General features: G+C 35.1%; 1 long non-coding RNA gene across 3 annotated transcripts in view; it reads left to right on the forward strand.

The window, feature by feature from the left end:
* LOC145674359 (uncharacterized) overlaps positions 1-13525 on the forward strand; it is a 107199-nt gene that overhangs the window by 35451 nt on the left and 58223 nt on the right. For 2 of the 3 annotated variants that reach the window (XR_014128904.1, XR_014128905.1), the window contains exon 4: positions 10332-10522. This is a non-coding gene — a long non-coding RNA (uncharacterized LOC145674359). Of the gene's footprint in view, positions 1-10331; positions 10523-13055; positions 13188-13525 lie in introns of all 3 variants that reach the window. The other variant, XR_014128906.1, reaches the window with a different exon arrangement.

Consider the following 13525-nt stretch of genomic DNA (forward strand, 5'->3'; position numbering starts at 1 on the left):
CTGGTTTCTCGCCGGAACTTTTAATTTAATTAATTTATTTTTAGTTTAACGTCCGTTTCAGCAGCGAGGCTATATGAGACGTGGACCTACTGATTAACGTGGAATCCGAACCATGTGGGCTCCCGCCGGGAGAGCCGGAACTTTGTGGCCATCCCTAGTAGTAAGTTCAAAGTCAACATCAGGTCCTTTTTTTGTAATTTACTGAAAGACTGTATTATAGCAAGAATTTATTAGTATTCTCCGTCGAAGCGTTCGTATTAGGACAGCGTATCCTTGGTGGGGTTGATAGTTGTTCCTCCGCAACTTAGTCAATAAACAATGTTTTGAGGAGGGAAACCGAAAAAACAAAATAGTCAAGGTTTTGAAAGAGGAGTTTAAAGGTGTGGGAGTTGATAGTAAGGCATTGACTCTTAAATCTTGCGTTTATATTCCCTTAAAATTCAGCAACAAAGTTTATAGACTGAAGTTATTTGTGGACCGGTTCGAACCAAAGTTTATTATTGGAGTCAGTGAACTGAAGTATCTGAATGTTAGTTTGGATTTTGCATCAGATACCTTGTATCTAGATCAAGAAGGTGTTTCTGTGCCAATCTATATATTAAAATGCTAGGTTTATATGTTTATCTCCAAAAAAAAAAAGTTTGTCTCCAATCCTTTCGACAATGAGATCTCGAAAATCACAAGTGCTAGAAAGTGCCGTTCTCACTGGTCGATTCCAAATTTTGTGTAGATTGTTCAGTTCTAATTGAATGTTTAAAAAACATGGCCGTTATTTCTCAATTACATTTTTTTAGGGGTGTTGAATTTTTTTAAAGGTAAAGCATTATATCCTGTGAGTTATACATTCCAATACAGCATAGTTGTACATAGGGATTGTATACCTCTCAGGTGTTTGTTTCATGGCCAAATGATAATGAAAAACGAAGGATAACCATTTCTCCAGTCTAACAAGTATGATGAATCTTTATTGTTTGGAGTGTTTTGCCCAATGAACACCATATAACATTGATATAATTAATTGTGTATGCAATGTATTTGCTTATTACATATTGCATGCAAGAGGAAAGAGGACATTGATCAAATGAATTAAAAACTCAAACCAGCAGTAAACTTAATCTTGCAAATGGTGTGAGATATTGAAGAAATAATCGAAAAAATCTCCCATTTATGATACCCTTTGCTGATTTTTATCAAGACGTCTTTCACTTGTGTCTGTAAAGGGATATGTGCAGATGTGAGGAATGACAATGAGATTAATGCTCGTATGTGAATGATGCGCTGTGTAGAAAGCGCAGGTTCAGCTAGTACAATCTAAGCTTTCAGGTGAAAATTCTGGCAATTTTCAGTCAACAGGTACCAGTGTCACAGCTGATAGAACCCGAAGTAACAATAGTGCAAGTAGTTCTCCATTATTAACAAATTTATGCGAATTCTTTATGTCAGTAATATATCTCCAAGTACCATCGAGCAGTGTGGGCAGTCAGCGCCGTCGTTATCGAGCAACGTCATAGTGAACAATCAGAGGGTACGTGGTACCGAAATGAGAAGTGATGCTTATGTAACCGTCACCAGGTTATAGAAGTATTTTTTGGGGACGCTCTGTATATTTCGTAAAGACAGTAATTATTTTTCGATTTATACTTTATTCTGCGACGCAAATAAGTTCTTTCTTCGATGGGAACTGTTTTTCTTCCCACGCAACAGGACAAAGGAGTCTTTTATCGTTCACTCATATATATATATATCTAAAACGCTTTGTGGTGAGAATATTTTAGTGAGTGACAAAGGTTCTCAGTGTTTCTTCCTTACATATTAATATGCAAAAACTATGTTCTATAGTTATTTGGAACTGAATCAAGTATATTCTCCAATCATTTATGGAAATATTGCACACCAGGTGTCTGAGCGCCAGAACGACGACAGCCACATCGCTTTACCAGTTCGTTATCTAAACGTTCCTATACCCAAGTTATCGCAATGTCTTGTGCGTTGTGGCCAGTGGTCTAAAATTAACGTTAATTATTTTTTATATTCTATTTGCATGTACATACAGGCGATTTAACCTGAGTGTTTTTTGGAATAAACTGTCAAAATTGATCAGGCGATCAGTGCAGCTCATATCTTGAACCTCTGAGTTCGAGAAGTGTTACTCCGTATTTCGAAGCAACAGACATGTACGTTGCATCGGGCATCAACCATAATGTTGTGCTAAGAGGCATACGTTATTAGCCAGTCAAGGACCTAGTTATGGCTAGCCCCAATCAGTGAAGTCCCAGGTTCACATACCTAGTGAGTATCAGTTATAAACGCGCCCTCCAACATTTTTATTCTATTTTGGTGACTGTCAATATAGTTTTGCTGAAGACTAACGTCGACATTCGAGGATTTTTTTGGAGCAGCAACCACAGTGCTAATCCATATGCATTAATGGTGTGAGAAAAGTATCTATAGTGGAATCATAATCATAATCTTCCTTACAGATATATACAAGTCTTAAAGGGCTATAGTGTAGTGAAAAAGCAAAGTGTGATTTTATTAGCGGAAATAATTATATATTCAGTGTTGAGTGTTGTGGTTGTTTTTCTAATACGTTATTTTTTCATAGTATTTTAATAAATAAGCATATTGTCGTTTTATCCAGTGTGTTTTTGTTACATGTATGAGTGATTTTTGTGTGCGTCATGGCCTGAGTGACCGTCTGATCGTCCGTGAGGATTTCGAGACGGGATATCCGAACCTCTCGGTGCGTAATGCTCATCTCATTATTGAGACCGGTGGGCGATTTGGGAACAATTCTGTAATCCCCTTTTGGAAATGTCCCTTGGTGGGACAGTAAGGGGGGCAGGTCCGGAAGGCGGTTACACTTACCAAGCTTCTTATTTTGTTACAAATTATGAAAAGAGTAATCTTTCGTTAAGTAATAAAGGACAGAACTTTCGGAAATCACCGTCGGCGTCTTCAGCGTCGGACTAATCGTGGAGCGAAGTTGCATTTTCAGGGTGTGATTGATGGTATGTATGATAGGGATTATTGTATTTTCAGTTAATTTCGTTTAATTATTGAATGGATGACTAGAATGAATGCCAGTGGGTAGTGGTCGTAGTCATGTTACTAATCGTGACGACAAGACAAACTCGGTCCAAACTTTGCAAATAAGTTAGATATCTTGTACAAGAAAATCTTGCTATTTTTTTTTTTCTTTCTTTTTGGAGAGCTGCGATGTTGTTACATGTCGAACTTTAAAAAAATGAGAGATGAAGCTCTCTCGAGAGACTCTTTTGATTGTATTGGTTATCAGTGCCGCCAGGTGTTATTTTTGAGAACTACGCTGTGAACTGAGCGTAATATGAATGGTACTGCTTCATACTGAAGCTGATAATAGCAAGGGTAGAAGCTCGTAACAACTAACTTGAATTTATATTCATAATTATTTGCCTGTTCATAGCTTACAATATAAGGATATTCCCCAATTAAACTTACAATTGTCAGATATGGTTACATTCTCTATATGTTATCAATAAGATAATTTTCAACAGAGTAACAGCTTTTTACTAACTATAATTGTAACAGAGTATTTCTGAATATCCATTTTTCATGAATGTCCTTATACTTTGTCAGTAATTTGTTATACAATTATATACAATTCATATAGACAGTTTTGCTAAAATTCGCATACTGCTGGATGATATACATAGTGTTGGAAAATTTCATGTAAAATTTAAACGTGAAAAGTTCGCGCGAAAGTTCGGCTCATTTTTTAAAATTGTCCATTAAAAAATCCCTGTAAAGTTACAAACATTTTGGTATATAACATGGCTATATTAAAAATCGAAGTAAATTTATTTTAGTTTCTTTTTTTTTTCTTTCTAATAGTACATAATTTTCACATTTTTTTTTTTTTTTTTTTCAAAAGACGTTACGGAGCGTTACAAGCATGTATTTCAAATTCCAAGCCTATATCATAAAACAGTATGTTTTCGGCAGAAACCTTCAATTTTACATGATGCTGACAACCGAAAACTTAAATTTGACTTGCACAAACAAGTTTATATCATAAACTCACGCATTACCAATACAAAATTAATAATTTTATTTAATATTTTTTTCTTTGCGGAAAGCATTAATTCAGTTACAATAATGTGTTTTACATGTTTATCCATATCATGTATAATGTCAATGTGTGTCAGTCCATCTTGTATCATTGTGGTGCAAATAATTATACTGTATAACACATAGCTAGCTCACAGTCATCACACAATGTTCAGAATAAGTTATTATAAAAGTCAATGTCGCTAATTAGTAAATAAAAGAAAGCGAAAGTTCGGGAAAAGTTGCTTATGAAAAGTTCGGAAACGAACTTTCGAAAATGAAAGTTCGCTCATTTACATCTCTAGATATACATATTACAGTTCTACCTAGTATCATATGAGTGAATCGTATTTGCTAATGTAAATAGATCCTTGTGTTCGATTACATACTTAATTGTGCAATATACCGTATATGTAAACTAGGTAATGTCAATAATTTATATTTTTAAAAAACATCTTACCTGAGGATCGTTTAGGAATATTAAACATTATTCTAATATTTTTTTCTGTAGGTTTGGAATGTACAAGCACTTATTCTTCAATTCCCCAAAAATATAACACGATAGTTTGTTGGTGAAAAAACTTAACTATAGTATAAGGACATGACAGCTTCCTTGCACAAACTGCGTTGTAGTCTATGTAATCCAAAGCACAGTGAACTGAGTTTAGTACTAATATATTCAACATGAGTATTTCATGTTAAATCTTCATTAACATACACCTCTAGAAATTTAACAGATTTTGATTGACATCATTCTGCAGAGTCTGTACTTATTGGTATAAGTTCATTTTAGGAATGGCCAATATTTCCCGGAATTTCACTTTCCGAATTTCGGAAAAAATGCGGAATTTAAAAACTTCCGATTTCGGAAAAATCCAGAATTTAAAATATTCCGATTTCGGAAAAATTCCGGAACTTTTCCGATTTTACATTCCAGAAAGTGAAAATTCCTAAATTGACCATCCCTAGTTCATTTCTTTAGCGTAGGAATTGAAAATTGACAATTTTAGTTTTCCCTAAATTCATAGTTAATTTAGCCAACTAATAACTTTTGTTAACGTCTTTGTAGTGAGCCTTCTTGCGTTATCTATTGAGTCTCCACTGACAAGAACATTTACATCATCAGCATACAGTGTTGGTTTGACATAGCCTAAATTGTTAACTAAATCAGTAATATATATATATATATATATATATATAACAAACAATAGAGGACTTAGTATTGACCCTTCAGGTACTCCTTTTGTTACTTTCAGTATAGATGATTTGAACATTTCTCTTCTGCCATTTACCTCTTTACGGATGCCAACAGTTCGACTACGTTCAGATAAATATGAGTTTATCCAATTGTATCCCATACCTCTGATGCCATGAGAACACAATTTTTCTAGTATTATACCATAGTCTGTAGAATCGAAGGCCTTAGATAAATCAACAAAAATACCAATGACATACGTTCTTTTATTTATAACCATCGCTACATCAGAAATGAAATTAAAGATTGCAGTGTTTGTTTACTTCTGGCTTTGAAACCCGTGTTGATTTGTTGATACTATATTATTTAAAAGGAAAAAGTTATTTACTCGCGCTCTCATTGCTAACTGAAATATTTTAAAAAAGCACGATAAAACTGAAATAGGACGATAGGTAGTTATTTAAATCCAACCTATTTCCCTTTTTATACACAGGTGTAATTCTAGCTAACTTAAGTCGCGTAGGAGAAATTCCTGTCAACAATGAATTATTTATTATATGACAGAGTTGATGTGCAACAAGAAGAAAACATTCGTTTACTACTATGAATGGCACTTCATCCCATCCAGGAGACCTGAAACTTTTTAACCTTTTTATTATTTGTAAGATTTCCTCCTGCTAGTTTCAGAAAAAGCGATTTAGATATTACGTTCTGTAGCTTACAGTCATTTTCTTGATGAGCTATTTTGATAGGTTTAAGTGTTTCTTAACTTAAGAAGTATTTATTAAGATGATTTGGAATCTTATTTGGGTCACATATTACTTTAGAATTAGTTTGTATTGCGTCAATTCCTGTAGTTTTTACGTTACGCATGATACCCTATATTAACTTCTCGCTGCTAAGATATAATTAGTACTGTATAAAAGCTTTGCCATTTTTATGACTTTTATAAGTCTTTTTATAGTATTTTACATATTCAATAAATTGAGGCCTTATGTCTTTACCTTTTTTTTTTTTTTTTTTTTTTTTTTTTTTAAGCTCAAGTAGTTTGAGTGTAGAAGTCCTAATTTCATTAGTAACCAATGGTTTCTCCATCCTAATCTTATTGTAGTTCTTTTTGGGAAACGCAATATTGAAGTAAAAGAGAAATATATCTGGAAAACAGTTAAATTTATCGTCCGCGTCACCAATTTCATACATTTCGTGCAAGGTTTCTTGTGCTAGCAAGTATAAAAAGTAATTAATATTATTTTTTGAGAAACTTTTTTTTTTTTTGTTGTTGTTGTTGTTAAAGTTTTTTATTGAGGAGGTGCGAATATTTGAGATGTGTGTATTTGCCCTATTATTGCATCATGGTCAGAAAAGCCTGGCTTGAAGATATTCAAATTAACTGACTACTCGATTTATTGTTTACATAGTGTTATTGGATCTAACGGAGATTTACCTCTAGTTGATTTTCTGATAAGGGGCTGGAACCCAAACATATCTAAGATATTTTGACATTAGGTTTTTCTTTTGATTAAACCAGCCAATCTATGTTGGTTTCTCCACAAATTATTACCCTACTATATTTCTTATACAGAGACTCAAGAACAGTTTCAAGATTCCTAAAGAATACACTAATATTCCAGACGATGACCTATATAGGGTTATTCAAAAAGCGCGCCGGTTTTGTTACATTAAATTATGAACTTTGTTTTTTCAAAACATACTAACAAAATTCAGAAACATGTTCATCACACATTCCGGTTTCAGGTACGGTGAATGACGTCGGGCATATGACCTCCTCTACTGTGCTGGTATCGAAAAACTCTGATCGAGAAATTCGCTATTACTGCCTGACAAGTTTCCACTTCGTTTTCGCCGACGACTCGTCAATTTCTTTCATTAATTCCATCGAAATGAGGCCACAAAAACTCTCTTATCATCGCACGGTATCGGTTTCCATTAACTGTCACAGCTTGTCCTGTCTCATCTTTAAACCCAAAAGCCACACTAAACTTCACTCGTTGTGGATAGTAAACTGCTCCATGGCTAGACACAGACTGAAGGAATACGAGAAATTCAGACTAAGGCTACAATCGGAATGTTTGCGGATAGAGCAACAATACAAAGTAATGTCGACAACCGAGAAACAAAAATTTGCCAGACGATTCAAAACCGGCGCGCTTTCTGAATAACCCTTTTAGAAGGAAATTATACACATGTTTTCAGTTAAAATATCTATTATTTCAAAGTGCAATTCAACAACAAATTTGTTTACATCTATTTCCTTAAAACGTAAATGGTCACCTACAAATATACACATCCCACCGTGTTGCCTACTCGCACGTGAATAATTTGTAGCTAGTTGATAGTTATTTAACTCGTAGTTACACGCACCCGCGGCAAATTGCCGCAGTTTTGGAAAAACACCTACACTTTTCTTATTCTAAGACATTAGGGGCGGAGGGGCCGAGTTATCCCCTACCCACCCCACCTCTACCTGACCCTGACCGGTTTTCCCAGTCACGCGCATGGTTTGGGAGTGGAAGGGTGTGCATTGGTCACCGTGAGCAAATTGCTAACGGCGCGTGTAACCACGTAGAGATTGTTGTGAGCAGGCTGCTAACGGGCGTGTTTTAGTGTTAAGTGTTGTATTTTAAGGGCCGTTTGCTCATTCTTTAAACGTATTGTTTGAAGAGTAGAACAACAGGTGGCACGAGGACGATGAGATTGATGAAAGTACAGGTGATGCATGCAAACCATCAATTACCTTCTACAACAAAAACAAATGTGGTGTAGATGTCAGTGACGCCATGCAAAAAGAGTATAGCGTATCGAGTGTATCAAATCGCTGGCCACTAACCATGTTTTTCTTTGAATTGATTGATTGATTGATTGAGTTTTACGTCCCGTTCAGCAGGGAGGCTATATGAGACGTGGACCTACTGATTAACGTGGAATCCGAACCACATGAGCTCCCGCCGGGAATCGAACCCGGGTCTCCCACGCCAAAGGCGCATACGCTAACCGCTTAGCCACGGAGGTTTTCTTTGAATTGAATGTTGGTGTAATAAATCCGTTTGTTATTTGAAAAGCCAACAACATGGGAGATAATGAATTCAACAAGTCTGCAAGAAAAGACTTCTTGAAATACTTGGCCGACAGCTTCTTTCGGATCATGCGCAAAGAAGAATAGCTACAAACTATCCAATCGCAAGGTCAATAAGAGACCGGCTAGTTGAAATATTCCAACTTCAGCCAATTAGGCAAGAACTTCAAGCAGCACCTAATCAGCGAGGTCACAATAAAGTTTGCGCTATATGACCTCGTAGAAAGAACAGGAAAACTACCGTCTTATGCATCAACTGCAACACCCCGAAATGCAAGGAACATAAGACCATCATGTACAAACTGCACCGAGCGTGGCCAAGGACCAAGCTGTAAACGATAAGGACGGAGAAGGTGACATGTAAATATACGTTCTAAATTTCACTGGACTAGTTTCATAACGTCACTGTTCTAGTACATTAATGATGTTTTTGTACATTTTTTGTATTTGTAATAATAAAACGTGTATCAATATGACGGAGAAAATTTTCTATAGCCCAAAAAGCTAATGCGGCAATTTGCTCACAGCGCGTGTTTTGGCGTTACATTGTAAATCCAAGAGTGCAGCAATATGCTAACGTGGCGTGTTGTAATAGAAAATTCAAAAACTGTGAAAACATAACAAAAATTTTCTCAAAATCTTTAGGATAATCTTTTTTAGGTACTGAAAGTGTCTATAATAAGCTAAGAAGCCAAAATTTCATAGAATAAATTTTTCACTCTCAATAAAAATGTACGAATACTGATATTAACTATCAAAACTTGCGTGAGCAAATTGCCGTCATGGCGTGTCCTCATGCTACAATTGGAGGGCGTGTACTGACGTGTTAAGTGCACCATATTTATTTAATTATCAGATAACTAATGTTCACTAAAGCACATGACTTGCATACATTTAAGATCCTCTTTAACAAATGCATAAAAAAAATTAAGTTTATTAGCTAAACATTGCACATTCTGGTAATATACATTTATTACATTATAGCCGCTGTTACCTCTATTGGGACTTGAATTAAAAAAGCATTATCGTCATACTTAGTAGGAATCTTTCTTATTCTATGCGATTTTTGCTGTGTTGTACTAAATGGCGTTTTGTTCTATACCATTTATGGAGCCTTGCTGCAATCTCTCAACATTCGGTCCTGGGTCTCTCTCACTTCTGATCTTACTGTGGCTTGTATTATGTGGTCTTTGTATTAATGATATTCGATCAATTTCATGTTCACTTTTAGTAGCTAAAAGTACTCCTGGTTCCTTATCATTGCTTACATGTGAGTTTCGTATCAATTGCAACAATTTACCGTCACTCCATTTTGCTTTGTCTTCATTTTTATCTCTGCCGTGAGTTGAACTGTATTCCCTCTTTACGATCGATTCCATTTCCCTCTACCACTATTGCTGATGTACTTCCACAATTTGTAGGTATTAACGTACTATCAACTCTGCACTGTGGTTTAATCTTGTTTGACATAATAATATTGTACAGTGCGTTGCGTAAAAGCACTTTCCTTAGACGATTTAAGTGGAAGCCATGCTTGGTATGATAGTTTCGAGGCACAAAACTTTTATGAAGAAATCGGACATTATTGAAACTTTTACACATCATTTTTTATTTGTTTCTTTGATTTCATTGTTTACACACGATAAATCATGGCGATAAGGCAAATCTACTACTACTACATTATTGTCTAAAAGTTTCTCTAGAGCCAATTCTAGTGCGTTTAGTGCATTCTCAGCTTTATTACAAGCAACATCATTTACACCGACCGCCTATTATTACAACTGTCATGTTCATTACAATTTTGATTGTGTAAGTAAGGAACCACAATGTCTTTCATCTTGGCACCTGGTGGTACAAACCCAGAAACATCTATGAAATTTATTTTATAGTTTAGTTCAGTGGACCATGGCTGTCACTAATAATAATAATAATTTCCTCTTGTACTTTTTTCAGTTAATAAACGATGAGTTAACAAAAGCTGTCTAATATGGCTGTGGAGAGGAATGGAGTTATATTCTCTTGAAACAGAGGAAGTGTGAAGTGTATTTGTATTTTTGGGCAACGTGAAGTATTTGTAGTGATGCTACAAATAGGTGTAATGTGGAGATTACCTTGCTGGACGTTGAATGTTTAAATGGAGTTCGGTAAGTCCTATGATATTATACAATAAGAATTCAGAACTATATTTGTGCTATTTTCAACGTTTATATGAGTTTAGTTTTTCTTAAAAACTGTTATCATTTAACCCGAAAAAAGAATTTAGTTGATTTTGAAAGTAGTAGTAGTAATTTAGACTATATAGTGAATTTACAGAATCTTGTAGAAGAATTTAATCGTTTGAATTTTATTCCATTATATTCAAATTAGGTAATATTCTATCCCATTGTCTCATCACTTCAGAACTAACCAAACAAAATAGAACAAGGGGTGCTTTCTCTGAATGAGTCACCTTACCCATATGACTGCACCAAGTTTATTTCGGTAGGTTACAGGAGCGCAGCGTAGTGCAGTGCACACCGATGTCTGAGTATTTAGTGCGTCTGCAACTACATGAGGTAATCGGTTCTCCTTTGCAGCAGCTTAAAAATCAAGCCGGTGGTGGTGGTATCCTTGTATGGAGACTGTTCATGTGGGTTGAAATGAGATCCCTGGTACATCTAACAATATTTCTCACTGGCGAATGTTAGAATAACGGGCTAGTAAATAATGTTCACCCTTTTTGCTTGCCTCCAGCACACTGGATATGATCTCTCTCTACAGCAAGACAATGCCCCAAATTGTTTCGGACTGGTTCGATGAACACTCCAATGATCTTGAAAAGAAGGAAAACGAGATTAAATGGTAAGCATTTTGCATGCTTATGTAAAATAAAATAATTAAGATGCTTGCCTGGCCCCCGGGAAGCCTCGATCTCAATCCCATTAGCCACGGCTGGGATGCTGTCAAGATGGATGTGCGTGCTCTTAATCCTTCTCCGATCAATCTTCGTGGATTATGAGAGGCTGTGCTGCGATCATGGATCAGTATGACTCTCAACCCTTCCGGTGTCTTGTGGCGTCTCACCGCCGCTGTAATCAAGCCAAAAGAGGGTGTTACGTGCTACCAGGCAGGTGTCTCTAATCCAGTTGCTCATGAGTGGATAGTTTATAACCTGGTCTGATATATTTCGGATTAGTGGGACTCTATTTTATGGTTCCAATACTCGTAACCCTTTTTTTTAAATAGATTTTGATTGGGAAAAAACGGAAAATGAAATACCTTGGGTAAAATTCAAGTCACAGCCCTTGTTGCAGTAGTATCGAACAACTTACGAGACCAAAATAAACGTTTCCTGTTAACTTTCCATGATATTTTCTATCGCCCAAACCTGTAATTTGTTCTTCAAAGATAAGAATAATCGGTACCACACTTCACCGTACTAATGTGACATTACCAGAAGTTCTTTTCGTGTCTAAAAAAAATTGAAATATATATATATATATTATATATATATATATATATATATATATATATATATATATATATATATATATATATATATATATATATATATATATATATATATATATTCATTAGGTACAGAGAAATTTGTCTTTGTTGTCCATCATTGATTGCTTAGACAGATGGAAAACTTGCAGAAAATTAGGCTGTGAAAAACTATTACACAGGCTGCTATAATAGTCATTTGACAAATACATTTAAAGTGAATTATCAACTATAAAATTGAGTAATTAATCACGAACATAATATTTAGTTCAATAGTAGTATTATTTACTATTATTACTCTAGTCAATTAAGAACTATGTAACTGATAGTATCAAGCGGCTTACCACCCATCGGTAGATTGTAATTTACACATTCCTAATATGGCAACCAATTATGCATTAACATTCAGAATCTTAACTTTACCCCTAATTTTCATTCGTGTCTAAGTCATTCTCCTTCATAATATTTCAATCCTCTCTGGAATCATCCACAAGCACAGACGTGATGCTAGGTGGAATCTATTTTTTGATTACATTATTATATCTCTTCAAAATGTGTAAACAGATAGATCGGCATCAAGTGTTCCAAGGTGCATTTCTGTAATTTTTTTCACCACTTCTGAGCTATTTTGCAAACAAACCTGTTGTCTTAACTTCTGTAACTTCTTTTTGTCCACCGCTGTAATTTATTTAAAGGTATTTACGGGCTTGCAAAATCTCGATCAAATTTGCCACATAGCTGAGGTTCGGGCCTGGGATGTTTTCTATCATTTCACTTTGACGGTGCAACTTAGAGGAGGGGAGGGTATTTAAAAATGATAGAAAATGACCGATATTAGTAACGAATCCATAGTTTTCGGGGTCACTGAGATGAACAGTGACACTTCAGATGCGAGATACATCCAAATTCAGTCCTTTGTGTCCAAAATGAGACGTATTCTCCCCGTGCGATGAACAGGTATACTGCTACTAATGGAATAAATGACACCCTTTGTACACTCAGAGCGCTGAAAATATCAGTTAGTAATTTTTATGTTTTAAACCACTTCTATACAATATTCGCAGTTGATCCTTAATCTTTTCTTACAATAATTTAACAATCTTCTTGTTAGTTTTAGCATTGACACCATCGATTTTTGTTTTAATTCGTAGTGGCACTAATTATAGTTTCTTTTCTATATTCTTCCCTAAGACATCTTCTGAAACTATGGCTTCCATACTGATTATAAAAATCAATGTTGATTTTTGTTTCCTGTGTGAGAAGACACTGTGTTCTCTTCAATGAGGATCCAGATATTGTGAGGATACTAATTTAAACACGAATGTAAGTTAGGAGTACAGTCAGCGACAAAAATTCTTTCCGTTTTATGAAATTAGTTTCGTAAAGTTCCTCAGAACAGAAGGAAAATTTGAGCTCAGTTTTAGTAAATTAAAAAAGATCATTTTCTGTACGTTCCAGCTAAATTTTATTCTGGAACAGTTATTTCTTTACCGTTATTACCAAAATAAATTTTATCAAACGGAAAGAACTTTTGTCGCTGACTGTACAAGGTATGATTTTGGGTTTTAAAATATGTAGCCAACAGCACAGTTTAGTAATTAATTATACATTAATTTATATCTTATAAATAAATATATGAAAATTATTTCTGCAATATAGAA

The sequence above is a fragment of the Thermobia domestica genome, chromosome 17, assembly GCF_964235325.1.
Source record: "Thermobia domestica chromosome 17, izTheDome1.hap1.1, whole genome shotgun sequence".
Classification (NCBI taxonomy): domain Eukaryota; kingdom Metazoa; phylum Arthropoda; class Insecta; order Zygentoma; family Lepismatidae; genus Thermobia; species Thermobia domestica.